This window comes from Suricata suricatta, chromosome 4, assembly GCF_006229205.1.
Source record: "Suricata suricatta isolate VVHF042 chromosome 4, meerkat_22Aug2017_6uvM2_HiC, whole genome shotgun sequence".
NCBI classification, from domain to species: Eukaryota; Metazoa; Chordata; class Mammalia; order Carnivora; family Herpestidae; genus Suricata; species Suricata suricatta.
Window position 1 is genome coordinate 43,065,861 of NC_043703.1, and position 16,015 is coordinate 43,081,875.

The window sequence follows — 16,015 nt, forward strand, 5'->3', positions numbered from 1 at the left end:
AGTAGATCTTTCATAAATAGTCCACTGGAACACATTTTAAAAAGTCAATCACAAAATAATAACATAATAACATATATAATTATTTGCAGTAACTTCAACCAAAAAACAGAAAAAATATTATCAGAAACATAAAAGAGAAGGGAATAGAGAAATACTATTCCTGAATAGTAATGTAGAATATTTTAAGAGTGTAATTCTCATCAAAATAATTTGTAGAAAATTTAAGAGGCATTTCATTTAAATAAAACTAAAACATGCGGTATACAATCAGAATCACCACGATATTTCTGAAACAGAAAGCTGTTGCTTGGTTTCTGTATTTCAAAAGACTAAAAACTAATTTTAAACATGAAAAAGAAAAAAAAATTGCCTGATACGACTACCACCCAATATTCTATTGTCACTCCCAGCCAGTGCAGGAAGACCAAAAAGTGAGAAATACACACTGTAAACAAAGATTAAATTTTCTTACTATTTGTGTATGTTATGATTGTTCAGCTATAAAATCTAAAAGAATCATCTGGAAAACCATTATAACTCATGATGCTGTTTAGTATGTTAGTAAAACGAAAATTGGACAGAAAAAATTTGTTTCCTATACACAAAAGAATAACCAATAACAGAATATATAAGAAAAAAAGCACAAAAGCAAAAAAATCCATAAATAATGAAAAGTAATCCTTTCAAGATGAGTGAAAATAATAAAAGTCTTTTTCTTTTTCTTTCTTCCTTTTCTCCCTTTTTTTCTTTCTCTCTTTTTCTTTCTCTCTTTCTTTCTTTTTTTCATGTTTTTTTAAATTTATTTTTGAGAGAGAGAGAGAGAGAGAGAGAGACAGCATGAGCAGGGAAGGGTCAGAAAAAGAGGGAGACACAGAATCCAAAGACAGGCTCCAGGCTCTGAGCTAGCTGTCAGCACAGAGCCTGACGCAGGGCTCGAACCCATGAACTGTGAGATCATGACCTGAGCCAAAGTCGTGACTCGTAACCGAATGAGCCACCCATGTGCCCCAATAGTCTTTTTCTTCTAGAAGTAAAATTTTCATGAAACTCAAGTACATAAAAAAGTATTTTATTAGCTGGGAATGGAAAAATAGATAATGAAATAAAATTGTAATTTCAAAAATAAATCTACATATTAGGAGAATATATTCTATAAAAAGATAAAATTTTAAATCAATATGAGCCCATGCAATTACTAAACAGTACTGGGTCATTTGGGGAAAAAAACAGAGCTTAACTTCACATCATGCACCCAAGCAAATTATAGCCATATGGAAAATTTCAATGTAAAACATATATAAAATGCTGGAAAAGCTATAGGAAAATATTTGTATAACCTTTTAAAAGGAAAGATACAAAACCTAGGAATAACAAAAAACATGAGCAGATTTAATAAAATTTTAAACAACTATGTGATAAAATGTACCATAAATAAAGTAAAAAAGACAAATATTCAAGGACATTTGGCAAACTATAGCCCATAAAATGGCTTCCAATAAAGTTTTATTAGAATGCGGCCCCACCAACTCATTTACATATTGTCTATGGCTGCTGTCTTACTACCAGAGCAGACTTGAGTATTGTGCCCAGACCCATATAACCCACAATTCCTAAAATTCTGCCAATCCTTCATCTAGGAGAAAATATTTCTAATGTACCTAACAGATATTTACTTAAAATGACCACCAAAATAAGCTGTCAACCACACAAAGCTGAGTTTACTAATCAAAGCACCAAAGGAAAATTCTTCCTTGAGTCTTAGTAGTATAGGAAACTGGGAAGCACAGTTATAGGGAATGGAGGGTATTTACAGGGTTTTGAAGTCTGGTTTCTAGTGATTAAAGGCATATCTTTCAATGAAGAGATCTGATTATAATGGCATATAATAACAACAATAATAATAGCAATATTATTCAAATATAATTGGCATAAGATAAACCATACATATTTGAAACAAGTTGATGTTTTGACATATGTATAAACCTATGAAGCCATAACCAGAATCAAAGAGTGAATAAATATATCATTCCCAGAAGATTCCTCATGTGCCTCTCTGCAAAATCCCTTCTCCCTAGTCAGCCACAAGGGATGACACTATATTAGTTTAGATCTCCTTTAATTTGTCATGGCAACATTTTGTAGCTTCAAAAAGCAGTCTTTTATCATTAACTATGATGTACTCTATGTTTTTCATAGACACTTATCACATTAGAAAGTCCCTTTTACTCCTATTTTCTCTGAGTTTTCCATCAGGAAAAGATCTTGGATTTTATCAGATCTATTTTTTTCTGTATCTACTTAGATGACCATATGCTACATATAATTATCAGAAAAAGCAATCTTATTTGTCAGAAGCTATCCTATTGACCATGATCCTCACAAAAGTGGTAAAATATTGATTTTCTATACATGTCAGTAACCAAAAGTCTATTGAGTTCATACAATTTAACTATGACCAATGTCTGTCCATGGAGTCTAAGATACAGAAACACAATGATATAATTATTTTCTCTCTCCTTACTTGAATCATTCATTCATGTTACATTTTTAAACATACTGAAATAAGAAAAGAAAGAGAGGGAAAGAAAAGAAAGGGGACAAGGAAATCAGTTAGGAAGATAAAAACAATCTAATGAAATATAAGCAATGCATGAAAAATTCAAATACTCAATTACATACGAAAATATGCTCATTATAAATAATTACTTGTTGGAATGTCTAATTTTTATTATGTTTCATAAATCTATTCATTCTCATGACAACACTGCATTGCTATATTTATTTTATCTTTTAAATTATTTATTTTAATACAAGGCAAAATAAATTCCCTTTCATTATTTGTCCTTCAGAAATTTTTTGACTATTTTTCTTGTATATTTTTGTAAACAAGGTTTAAAGTTTTTAAGTAATTTTGTCTTCTACTATATTTTAAAATATTTTATTATATTTATCTTTTTATTTTATTTTATTTTATTTTTGAGCAAGAATGAGAGCATGCAAGCAGGGGAAAGGCAGAGAGAAAGAGAGAATCTTAAGCAGGCTCCACACTCAGCTGAGAGCCCGACTTGGGGCTGGATTCAATGACCTTGGGATTATAACCTGAGCTGAAATCAAGTGTCCAAACCTCAACTGATTGAGTCACCCAGGTGCCCCTATTATATATAAAATTTTTAAATTCCATAATATGGATGTATGTCATAAAACATATTTATCATTTCCACAAGAGTAGAAATTAAGTATCCATTAGGGGTGATGAAGTAGATATTTAATCGTTTAGTCATTTTCATTCACTAAGAATATCTGACTTCTGAGCTTTATTTAAGATATCATAACAGTTATGGGGTGCCTGGGTAGCTCAGCCAGTTAAGCACTGAACTCCTGACTTTGGCTTAGGTCATGATCTCACAGTTTGAGGGTGAGCTGCACGTCAGGCTCTTTGCTGACATCCCAGAGCTTGCTTAGGAATCTCTCTCCCTCTCTCTCTGCCCTTCACCTGCTCATGGGTGCTCTGTCTCTCAAAATAAATAAACTTTAAAAAAAATTTTTTTAAATGAGTATCACAACAGTCAAAAGATGGTATCTCTGGGTACTGATTCTTAGTCTGAGCAAAAGAGGTAAAGCAACCACTGACTCAGCAAAGATGACAAAGAGCACAACACACTTGTAGCCTAATCAGAAATTCATTGTGCAAGAAAATTCAGTAAATATTTGAGTGCATAAAATAAAATCCAAGTTTTTTTATACAAACCATTCCATAACTCATAGATCTAATATATCTTAAATATTAAATAAACACAAAATTTTAAAAATTCATATAAGGGGCACCTGGGTGGCTCAGTCGGTTAAGCATCTGACTTCAGCTCAGACAAGATCTCTTGGTTCATGAGTTGGAGCCCCACATCAGGCTCTCTTCTGACAGCTCAGAACCTGAAGCCTGCTTCGGATTCTGTCTCCCTCTCTCTCTCTGCCCTTACCCTGCTGACACTCTGTCTCTCTCTCAAAAATAAACATTAAAAAAACTAATATAAAAACTTATATAGATGGTTTGAACACTTGAAAGAGATTTGGAAATGTCTGAAAATAATAGGAGACTTATTCATTCCCATTCTGTCAATGATTCTATTACACACCCCATTTCCTTTGGAGACCCTCCAGGAACAACTATGTTTCAGTCTTATTTATGAATTAAATGGTTTATAAGTATGTATATATCCAGTCTCATATTTCCTGGTATATGCAGGTTATAGTCTATAGAATCTAAAACACTGATTTATCATCAGACCATCTCTTCCAACTTGCCTAACATGCTTACTGTTTCTGAGTCCCTCCTTTTACATGGGAAAGTACTAGTGTTGAATCTTTTTTTATTTTTTAACCACTTCTTTTGTTGTCCTTATCTTTCTCAAATCTTTACCTTTCTATCATTTCCACAATCATGAGCTCTTTTCAGTCATAAAAAAGTAACCATTCACTGAGCATCTAATATGTATTAAATTCTAAATCTCATTCTGAAAAGTAGACATTATCCTCCATTTAACAGACTAAGACACTGAAACACAAGAACTTGTTGTTCACACTTCTCCCCCAAAATAACCTTTAGCTATTAAATTATTTAGCTGGGAGTTGGTCCAACATCTGTCCAAATTCATGATGTCCCCAATTTGACTACATTCTATGTTTGCAGACTCTTTTTGAAGCATAAATAAACCAATAAAAAAGCCACTTTATCTAAGTGCTCTTGGTACAATCATTCCCCATGAAAGAAATCCAGCTTATTTTTCAATCATCATTTACTCATATTTTATATTTTCCCCCAACTGTCTTGCTGTTACCCAAGTGTATGTATGTGAATTTTGTGATCTCTACTGTTTGCAAATCTCATTAATTTAATATGTATTGATTTATATGAATTCATGTCATTATTCTTAGTCTCTTTAATTCATGACTGTATTATTTATGTCTTTAATGAAAGTTTTCTTAACATATCCTAAAACAAGTCTCAAGGTCATCTATACTAAGTATGCCAAAAATCATTTGGAATTTAGACGTATCATTTCTTTGCAGTGGCAGTTCTTGCAGGCATGCACTCAGTTTATAGAGATGTGTCCATCTGTTCACTGTGTGTATTCTGCCTCCTTATCCATCACTACCAGGTGGAATTCCAACCTTCGTAGCTCTCGGTAGTACTTGATGCAGTGGTCAATGAGTGAATGCTTATATTTCACTTACCATAGGTACATGATCTGAAAAAATGGTGAGAATCAGGGCATTCATACATGAAGAGGATAGTTAAGCACAGGAAAGAATTTTTTATCTTAATTACACAGGTGAATGAAGCCAGAAGGTGATATACTAGAATGTAAAGGATATAAGGTCTCAAATGCATTAATGTCTATCTACAATCAAGCCTGATATTCTGATCACCAAAACAGGGTAGGATTGGAGGACCACAATACTCAAGTATAAAATAGCAAGACCCTACAGTACACATAAGACATAATCAAGATTGGCACAGACTTAAAATACGATTGAGGTGGGTACTCTTAGGAGGCTTTCAACACATGCTTATTAGTTGAATAAATGCCTACAAGATTGGTGCTTTTTAGTTTCAATGCTGTGATTCTGTCTACACAGAAATGGGATGGTGTAGAGTTGAAGGGTATTTTGTTCATCATCCACGCACTTTATGTCGGAGTTTCACTATCTAAATAACTCAGAGAACCAAACCTCACAATTTGATCATATACAACCCAATATTCCTAATGTCATGTAATAAAATAGCATATTATAAATAACTCTATTACTGTATGATTTATAAAGAAAATACAATATCCTGATCTTATTAAATGTGAGCAAATTCACCAAAATATCAATAGGATATGTAATTAACAGAAATAGCTAGCTTGCTTGATTTTGTTTATGTTAAGCAATAAAAATAATAAAAATATGAACAGTCTTATTCTAAGAAATATTAAAATCCTAATAACCATACGTTATTTTGCTCATGCTAACATATCCTTTCAGTACTGTACACTTCAGCAAAAACTGCAGTTTCCAAAGACAAAAATCTAATTGCATATTGTTAAATCTGTTTCCTTCCAAAAATTTCAAAAAATGAAAATAAATGAAAATCACTTGGATATACATAACTAAAAAGTAGCTGTTTTTGCACTTATCACAAAGCACTATTAATTTCAAACAAAAGTTTTATCCCTTTCTGTTTCTAAGCCACCAGCATTTTGTTTTGTACTTAATTTATTGTCTTTAATGTATTTTTTGAAATTCAGCATAACATCTCTAAAATAGTAATCATTTCTCTTTACTGTGCCTAACATTAAAAGCCTCTCCACTGTCATACTACTTCTTTAGTTGTTCTCTCCAGCAAGCATTAGTGAGCACTGGGCACCAAGTTAGGAAAGTTGCTACAAAAATCACAGTCACAAAAGATCCCATTTATTAAACAAAGATTCTAGATTTCAAAGTGTCTTCTGACTGCAAATATTGGCTTGCCCAAACATTTAGTGCCTTTAGTTAAGGCAGTTTTACATCATAATCTATAAAAATCAAATAAGAATCCACTAGAAATTCTCTTTACTGGACTTAATCAGCTTGGGCAGTTATTATTCAATCATTCTTACAATACTGATAAATCATATTAGCATTTTTCTTAAAAAGTGAGGATGATGACTGAGATCCTAAAACAGCCATGATAATACATGGTCTTCCTTTTGGTTTTGATTGATATCATTGAAAATTAGCTTCAGTTGTACAAAATACTCAATATTTGTATATGTTGCAAAATGATCACCATAATAAGTCTAGTTAACCTCCATCACTGTACATACTTCACAAGTATTTTTTCTGTGATGAGAATGTTTAGGATACACTTCCTTAGTAACTTTCAAACATACAATACAGTATTATTAACTACATACTTTCTTTAGATGAGACATGCATCCTGAGTGTGTGGTTGAAATAAGGGATACACCAATAACTGCAGTGCAACAAGTGATAAAGCAAGGTTTTAAGGATTCAGTCAATGACAAGTGGGGCAATCGTCACAGCAGTAAAATGGATCAGCAACAACAGTCCAGGCCAACAGCCCTGCACACAGCAAGCAGGCGTTCTACTGTAGCGAAGGCTTTAAGCAGATCAGGAAGTCAAGAGGCAAATGTGAGAAGAGGAAGATCAGCCCCAGGTACAAGTAAGGGGGTAGATACATTTCTGTTCAGTTTCAGAACTGTAGACCTCATTTGTTTCTCCGAATGTTTTGCCCCAACCGGACTCCTGCCTCGGGCTTTCAATCCTAAATGTGCAGCTTGTTTCCCCAAATATCCCCAGGGCCACTCTCACCTTCCTTCCGTTTCATCTTTCTACCTAGAAAATTCAAAGTATATCAGAATTATCTCCTAACACATATCAAAAAAAATTGTCTCCTAGCCTCTATTTTGCATTCTTTAATTTCAATATCTACACATGAAAGCAGTTCTATAATACATTCACTCTAAAATGCTAATGGCCGGGGGTTTAAAAAATAAAAAAAAGATTATTCCACTCAGGAACATTTACATGTTTAAAGCTGTCTAGTAACTTAACCAATGTTTTCATATAAAATTTCAGGAGGCACAGTGTTAAAAATGAGGATGATTTTTTTTTTTTAACATTCCAGAGCCACTGCAATGTTTGCTATGGAGATCATTATTTTCTCCATCTATCAAGGGCTGATTCTTCTACTGAAAGCAGCTGTGTCATTGGCGAAATATAATCTCTATCCATACACAGTATAGGAGAGACTATTAATAATTTGTCTGTTGTTTTCAGACACATCTAAATAAAAATGTAAAAATATTTGTATACGTCTCCTAATATCTTATTCCTCAATGTGATGGTCAACCCCTATGTACAACATCATCCATTAGGGATTTACTAAGGAATCTGCAACTCCTACAGGGTTATGTAGCGCAGGACCCATTGTTTTAAAGGAATCTAACATAAAGAAACTTAGATGGGCACCTGGGTGGCTCAGTTGGTTAAGTGTCCGACTTCAGCTCTGATTATGACCTCACAGTCAGTGAGTTTGAGCCCTGCATCAGGCTCTGTGCTGACAGCTTCAGATTTTGTGTCTCCCTCTCTTTCTGTTCCTCCCCCACTTGCACCCTGTCTCTCTCTCTCAAAAATAAAGATTAAAAAAAAATTTATGGAAACTTACAATATTTTGGTGAAGAAAAAAATGTAAAAGAAAAATCCCAAATGTCAACTGAAGTCATAACAAATATGAATATGTGAGGTACTGTGCACTAAATAAGAATGAATCTGCACAGATTTTCCCTCATATGTTAAAGTGTTCCTGATAGTTTATTATTGACCTTAGGAAAGTTAGAAATTCTAGGATCATAAGGAAGCCTACTTTTTCAATGATGACTCTTGTTCAATTAGCATAACCATTTATTTATCTTATCCCTGGAAAAATTAATGATTCTTGATTATTTTCAAATATAGAACAAAGTCTAGGAAAATGTGAGCATCAAGATAAATAAAAATATAATGAGTCCTCACTCATTAAATGAAATAAGAATCTGAGTCCATAGAGACTTTAATTAATGGAAACGTACTTTTCAGTAAAATGCTAATTAATAAATATAGCATAGATAAAGTTAGAAAATCATCTATATGGTCAAAACTAATAGGTAAAATTTTGGTGAGGAATTGCAAATTTACAGTCTTAAAAATGTTTCCCATAAGTTAAAAGGGAAAATTACTAACTTTGTGGTAAAGAACCTGGTTAATTCAACCTTAATTATGTGATCAAAGTCAACATCAATAATACTAGGAGAAACCAGCATCATGCACCTCCTGATATACATTGAGAACAACATAACATCTCTACTCTTACTAATGACAACATATACGTGAATCTAATCATGATAACAGATTAAAAAAAACTAGTAACAATAATTGGTACTCTTCAAAAATATCAAGGTTAAGTAAACAAAGAAAGGATGAGGAACTTAAAAATAAATGTGATGCATGATTAAATCCTGGAATAGAAAAAAATCCATTAAAAACATTACTATAAAATTGACAAAATTTGAGTACAGACTATGGATTAGATAACAGTATATCATTGTCAAGTTTTCTGATTTTGATAACTGCAACTTTTGGTTTGTAAGAGAATGTTTTTGTTCTCAGGAAACACACACTGAAACATTTAAGAATAAAGACACTGTGCCTACAACTTACTCTCACATGGTTCACATAAAACAATCTCAATTTATATAAATGATAAAGTGAGACAAAATGTAAACAATTACAAAATCTGAGTAAAGGGTGAATGGGAAATGCTGATACCATTCTTTTAAACTATCTGTATGTCTGAAACTGAATAAAAATGTTTTTAATTTTCACAAATAGACAACCTAGCCCAGTTGATATCATTAACTGTATCAAACATTTAGAAAGAATAAGGCAAATACAATAAATAAATAGGAAATAGTGCCAAGCATATAGAAACTTTTCAGAAAATAGAACATATTTCCTAGGTTAATGTATTACAATATCGAAAAAGACATGATAAGAAATTTACTGACCTATATCCCTCATAAACATAGACACAGAGCCCTTACCAAAATACAAGTGAATCCATCAATATATAGAACAGATAATACATCATGAGCAAGTGGATTTTATATTAGGAATGCAAAGTCAATTTAACATTCAAAAATCAATGTTATTCACCATGTTAGAATAAATTTTTCAAAAATATGGTCATCTCAACAGGTGCAGGGAAAACATTTTACAAGATTCAGCACACATTCATGATAGAAAAACCTTTAGCAAGCCATTAGTAGAAGGGAAATTCCCTGATCTGATAAGGAAATTCACTGACATATAAAAAACCTATAGCTTCATACTTTATGATAAAATACAAATCACTCTCAATGTAGGTTGAACAAAAACTATGGCAGTGTTAAATTTCTTAGTAGTATTTTGGAATTCCTAAGTATCTCCCACCAGTTAAAAAGTATGCCATCTGTTATACCATTTGATGTTATTAAAGCGAACAGACAAAAGAAAAATTCAAATTCTGCCTCAGTTCACAGCTACCTCATGAAGCCCTAGAGAAAATACAAAGAGCATTTAAAAAGTAAAATCGTAATTTACTGATTACAAATGCTTTTTAGATTTAGAATTTCAAAATAAAGAAGTTTGGTTAACTGAGATGATATTTCTCATAAGAAAATTAAACCTAAAAGTCTTCAAATGAAAACAATGGTCTTCCTAATTATCCATATCCCCTTCCTACCTCATTCTCTACCACTGCCCTTTCCATGTTTAAACAGTCTTGGACAGTAAGATGAGGAAATTTACTTGCTCCTTTTCTATTGTAGCCGAATAGGAAACCTGTTCTTAAATATATTGATAAAGAGGATTTGGGAGGGTTTCCAAAGCAGTGATTATCAAATCACTTTGATATTAAAAGACTATATTAAAAGCTCCTATTAAAAGACTTTTGAAGAGCCATGTAATACCAAAAAGTTATTTTAAAATTCAGTTCCAGAGTTTTAACTGACTTTTATATGCATATATATATATATATATATATATATATATTATTTTTGATGTCTAATCTTATTTATTACTGTTAGAAAGTCTCATTCTTGACTGGACTAAGACTCAGAGACAGAAGTTCTCAGAGAAGACACTGTTTCTTGGCCACGTATTCCTGGCATTTTTCTTTGGTCCCTTTCATTTTCTTTGTCAAAAGCTTAGCATATTCTGCAGCCCATTCCTTATTTTTCTTAGTACACTTTTTTTTTTTTTCAGAGTAGCGCTGATGTTTGGGGTAGAGGGGTAACAAAACATTAAACCTTGGGCACTCTTGTTCTTACCTTCTTTGTTTAGGGGCTTTCTCACAACATATCAGAAGGCATCATCTTCTTAGGGAGACTGAAAAGTCTATGGATTCTGCTAGCTCTTTTGGGCCCAGGCAGCAAGGCACAGTAGTATCAGTGAGTCCAGGAATATCCTTCTCCCTTTTTTAACAATGACCAAGTTGAGAACACGGAGATTGGCATCCACAATGCAATCTCATAAAGATCTGTGGTTTCTTTACCCCCACCCAGTCCTCCTTAGTCTGTAGCAGGAATGCAGCTTGCTCAGCAGCAAGAGGAAAAGGCCATGGGTCAAGACTCCTGCTTCATGAGGAAGCCTTGTTTGCCCTTGCCACCACAAGTTCAGACCATGTAACCTACCACAAGTTCAGACCATGTAACCCTTCCGTTCTTCACCCAGAACAACAGCAGCAACTTCTGTGGACATGTGCTTCTCATAAAAGATACAGAGTTTGCATTCATCATCTAGTTCAATGAGTTTTTGGCAGCCAGCAGCTGGGAAAGAGACATTCAACTTCATCCTAAAGCAGCGTGCCATCTCCAAGGTGCCATGACAAAGAGGTATCTTTTTTTTTTTTTTTAAGTAAACCCTATACTCAATGTGGGACTTGACTCACAACCCCAAGATCAAGAGGTGCATGCTCTACCTAATGAGCCAGATAGGTGCCCCTAGGAAACGGTTCTTTTATATTTTTTTCAAACACATCATCACCCTAAACTATATCATGTTGGTGTCTCTTTCCCAATTGGCTTTCTCCCAACTTTACAAAAGGAAGATCTACAGCTCATGCAATGAGAGCCCTGCTATGGTGAACAGCTCCAAGTTCTAAGACCTACCAAGGTAGCTAGGGGACAATTCCAAAGAAGGATGCTGATAAAATAAAGAAAATTAATGGAAACTAATGCATTTCCAAGACAGGTAGTTACTGATTATTTGCTTGAAAGAAAATAGGGGAGAAAATGGTCTAGAAATATCAACTGGTAAATCATTAAAAATAATTTTTGATGATAGTTCAATTTGTGATTCTTAGCAGATAAGAAGTTCAAAGTAACTTTTTTATCCATATCCATTTTTATGAAGTGTTTTCAATATTTATATTAATAAAAAAGAAAAATAGGACAGAAGTGATAATGAACTGTCTCATTCTAATAATATATTATTATTCAGCTAGGGATATATAAAGTAACTGAAAAAACTCCAACATATCATTTAAATGGATTTTGATTATCAAAAATTTAAAGTTTATTTTCTTTTAATTATTTTGAATTTATAATAATTGCAATGATAATTCAAGATTTTGAATACTTAGACACTAATCATAAGAAATATAAGCTTAATTTACATACATAGTTTTATTGCATAAAATATATTTTTAATATGATCAATCAAGCATAAATATGTTTAACATTGAAGTAAAATTCTGTAAGAGGAATAAAAATAACATCACAAGAAAAAATAAGTAAAATTTCCTGACTGTTAAAGAATATTCATGTTTATTTTTTAAACATGATAATTATTAAATCGCTATTGCATTTATTTTTCATTGGCCATTTTTATAATCATAATAGACAGTTTTCTTTTTAAATGTCAATGTTTGCAACATGCTGAAAGCTGAATCTTTCTTTTTGTTTGTTTTTTACAAACCAAACATACTAATCCTCATCACCTATTTCACCAATCCTGCCACCCATATTCCCTCTGGTAACCATCAGTTTGTTCTCTACAGTTGAGTCTCTTTCTTGGTTTGTCTCTCTCACTCTTTCTTTTTTTCCCTTAGATCATCTGTTTTGTTTCTTAAATTCCACATATGAATGAAATTAGATGGTAGGTGTATTTCTCTGAGTTATTTCACCTAATATTATACTCTCCAGATACATCCATGTTATTGAAAATGGCAAGTTTTCATTCTTTTTGTGGCTGAATAATATTCCATTGTATCCATATACCACCTCTTCTTTATGTATTCATCAATCAGTGGACACTTGGGCTGCTTCTATATCTTGGCAATTGTGAATAATGCTGCTACAGACATAAGGAGGCATATATCCCTTTGAATTAGTGTTCTTGTATTCTTTAGGCGAATCTCTAGTAAAGTGATTGCTGGGTCATAGGGTAGTTCTATTTTTAACATTTTGGGAAAATTCCATACTGTTTTACAGAGTGGCTACCCCGGTTGGCATTCCCACCAATTGCCAGATGGTTTCCCTTTCTCCACATTCTCACCAACATGTGTTGTTTCTTGTGTTGCTGATTTTAGCTATTCTGACAGGTTTGTGATGTGATTTTGATTTACATTTCCCTGATATTGAGTGATATGGAATGATGATGAGCATTTTTTTCATATGTCCATTGACCATTTGGATGTCTTCTTTGGGAAAAAAAGGGTCTGTTCATGTCTTCTGCCCATTTTTAATTAGATTATTTGGTTTTGGGGGTGTTGAGTTATATAAGTTCTTTATATATTTTGCATACTAACCCTTTATTTGATGTCATTTGCAAGTATCTTCTCCCATTCTATAGGATATTTTTTAGTTTTGTTGATTGTTTCCTTCACTGTGCAGAAGCTTTTTTATTTTGATGTAGTCCTAATAGTTTATTTTTGCTTTTATTCCCCTTGCCTCAGAAGAGACATCTAGAAAAAAATTTGATACAGCTGATGTCAGAGAGATTATTGCCTGTGCTCTTTTCTAGGATTTTTATGGTTTCAGGTCTCACATTTAGGTCTTTAATCCATTTTGAATGTTTGTGTATGGTGTAAGGAAGTGGTCCATTTTCATTCTTTTGCATGTAGCTGTTTAATTTTCCCAACAACATTTGATAAATAGACTGCCCTTTTTCCCCATTGGATATTCTTTCTTGCTTTGTCAAAGATTAACTGACCTTATAATTATGGGCTTATTTCTGGATTTTCTATTCTTTCTTATTCATCTTTGTGTCTATTTTGCACCAATACCATACTGTTTGGTTGCTACAGCTTTGTAACATAACCTAAGTCTGGAATTATGAGGCCTCCAGCTTTGCTTTGCTTTTTCAAGGCTGATTCAGCCACTCAGGGTCCTCAGGGTCTTTTTTGGTTTCATACAAATTTTAGGATTGTTCGTTCTAGCTCTGTAAAAAATGCCGTTGGTATTTTGATAGGAATTTATTACATGTGTAAATTGCTTTCGCCAGTGAAAATTACATCTTAAATGACAACTTAAGTGTGAAAATAGGATTTTTCAAAATTTCTTATAAGGGCTACACAAAAATGTTGAAAACTATTAGTCCAAAAAGTAGTAGGCTAAAATTGGGAGAGACAGATTTTCCTTTTGAAATATGGGAATAACTAGAGCTCATCCATAGAAACTCTGAGTAATTAATTATGAGAATTTATAAGTATTTGTACTCAGTTAGCAGATCACTATTACAAAAGTTTTATAGCATTTTTTTAAGTCTGATGTGATTTTTCAAGTGTTTTCAAGTGTTTAACAATAGAGAGCATTGTACAAAATAACCACAGAGAGAAAACTTCAATATCGATTAAATATAAGGGAAATTTTGAAGATTTGCAAAGATGAGTAAGCAACTTTCCAGTCATCAATATAGATTAATTTGAAACCTTTTGTATAAACAGCACAAAACAAGTAAGAACACTGTCTCCAGACCTCTACTCATCATTGATTATGATTGCTGATTCACAACCTCTCAATGAATTAATTAAAATCCCTGCTTTGGGGGCACCTGGGTGGCTCAGTCAGTTGAGCATCCAATTTCAGCTCAGGTCATGACCTCATGGTCTGTGAGTTCAAGTCCAACATAGGACTCTGTGCTCACAACCCAGAGCCTGGAGCCTGCTTCAGATTCTGTCTCCCTCTCAATCTGCCCCATGCTGTCTCCCTCTCTCTCTCAAAAATAAACATTAAAAAAATAAATAAAAATAAAATTCCTACTTTTTTTGTAAAGAGAGAGGTATTTAAATAAATTTACACTGCTTTACTTTTCTGATCATCTTTATAGAAATAAGGGGATATATTGCTGGCTAGTTTCCTTAGGGAGAGAAGTGATAAAGCCACACTACATACGTCTATTAGTGTTCTACTAGAACACATCCCAGAAAATGTAATAATTGGGATACAATAAAATGTACACATCGTGAAGTCATTTGCAGAATTGGAGAGATCCTTATTCCAATTTAGCTTTAAATTAATAAAATTTCATCTTTCAATTACATATATAATCAAACTGACAAATGAATATCGAGAGGCAAATGAAAATGAAGACTGGAATGGACTCTTTATACCTGGTCTAAAACATTTATCTTAGATTTTCTAGTTAGCTATTTGAATAAGTATAATTTCTTTAGGCTTGACCCATATCTTTTTTATTTAACATTATTATATTGTGATAATAAATTTAAAGAGTGGACTTTTTTTTCCTTTTGGTTCAACCAGTGTTCAATAATCCATATGGATTTTCAAACAGTGAAAAATAATCCATATGGAAAGAATGTCTTGAGCCCACATTTATTATGAATAAACTTTGTATGAATTATGCCATGAATATTCAATTCCCCTAAATTAGTAAGTCAGCTATTATTAGGTCAAAAACTAAAAAGCTGCTGAATGCTGTCAAATTGATGCCATCAGCTTGAAGGACCAAAGTTAACTTATGTATCACACACACACATTTTTACATTGTTAAGAAATGACTGAGTATTAATAAAAATACATTTTCATTATGCATATAAGGTAAATTAGAAGTTGATCCTTTGAAATTAAGATATTAATGAGGTTATTCTACCTTTGCCTTTGCAAAATTGCTTTCCTAGTAAACTAAATAAGGAAAGAATGTAGAGCCCCAGAAAACAGGGACACTTATTTCTTAAAATTCAACTCTCTTTCAATCAAATGTCAGTAAATTCTAACACTAAAGTTAGGTGGGAGGATTTTTGTATTTACTTCTCAAAACAAACTCCTTTCTGGGTGCCTGGGTGGCTCAGTAGGTTAAGCATCTGACTTTGGCTCAGGATGTGAATTTGCATATCCTGGGTTCAAGCCTTGCGTCAGGCTCTGTGCTGACAGGCTCAGAGCCTGGAGCCTGCTTCAGATTCTGTGTCTCCCTCTCTCTGCCCCCCCCCCCCCCC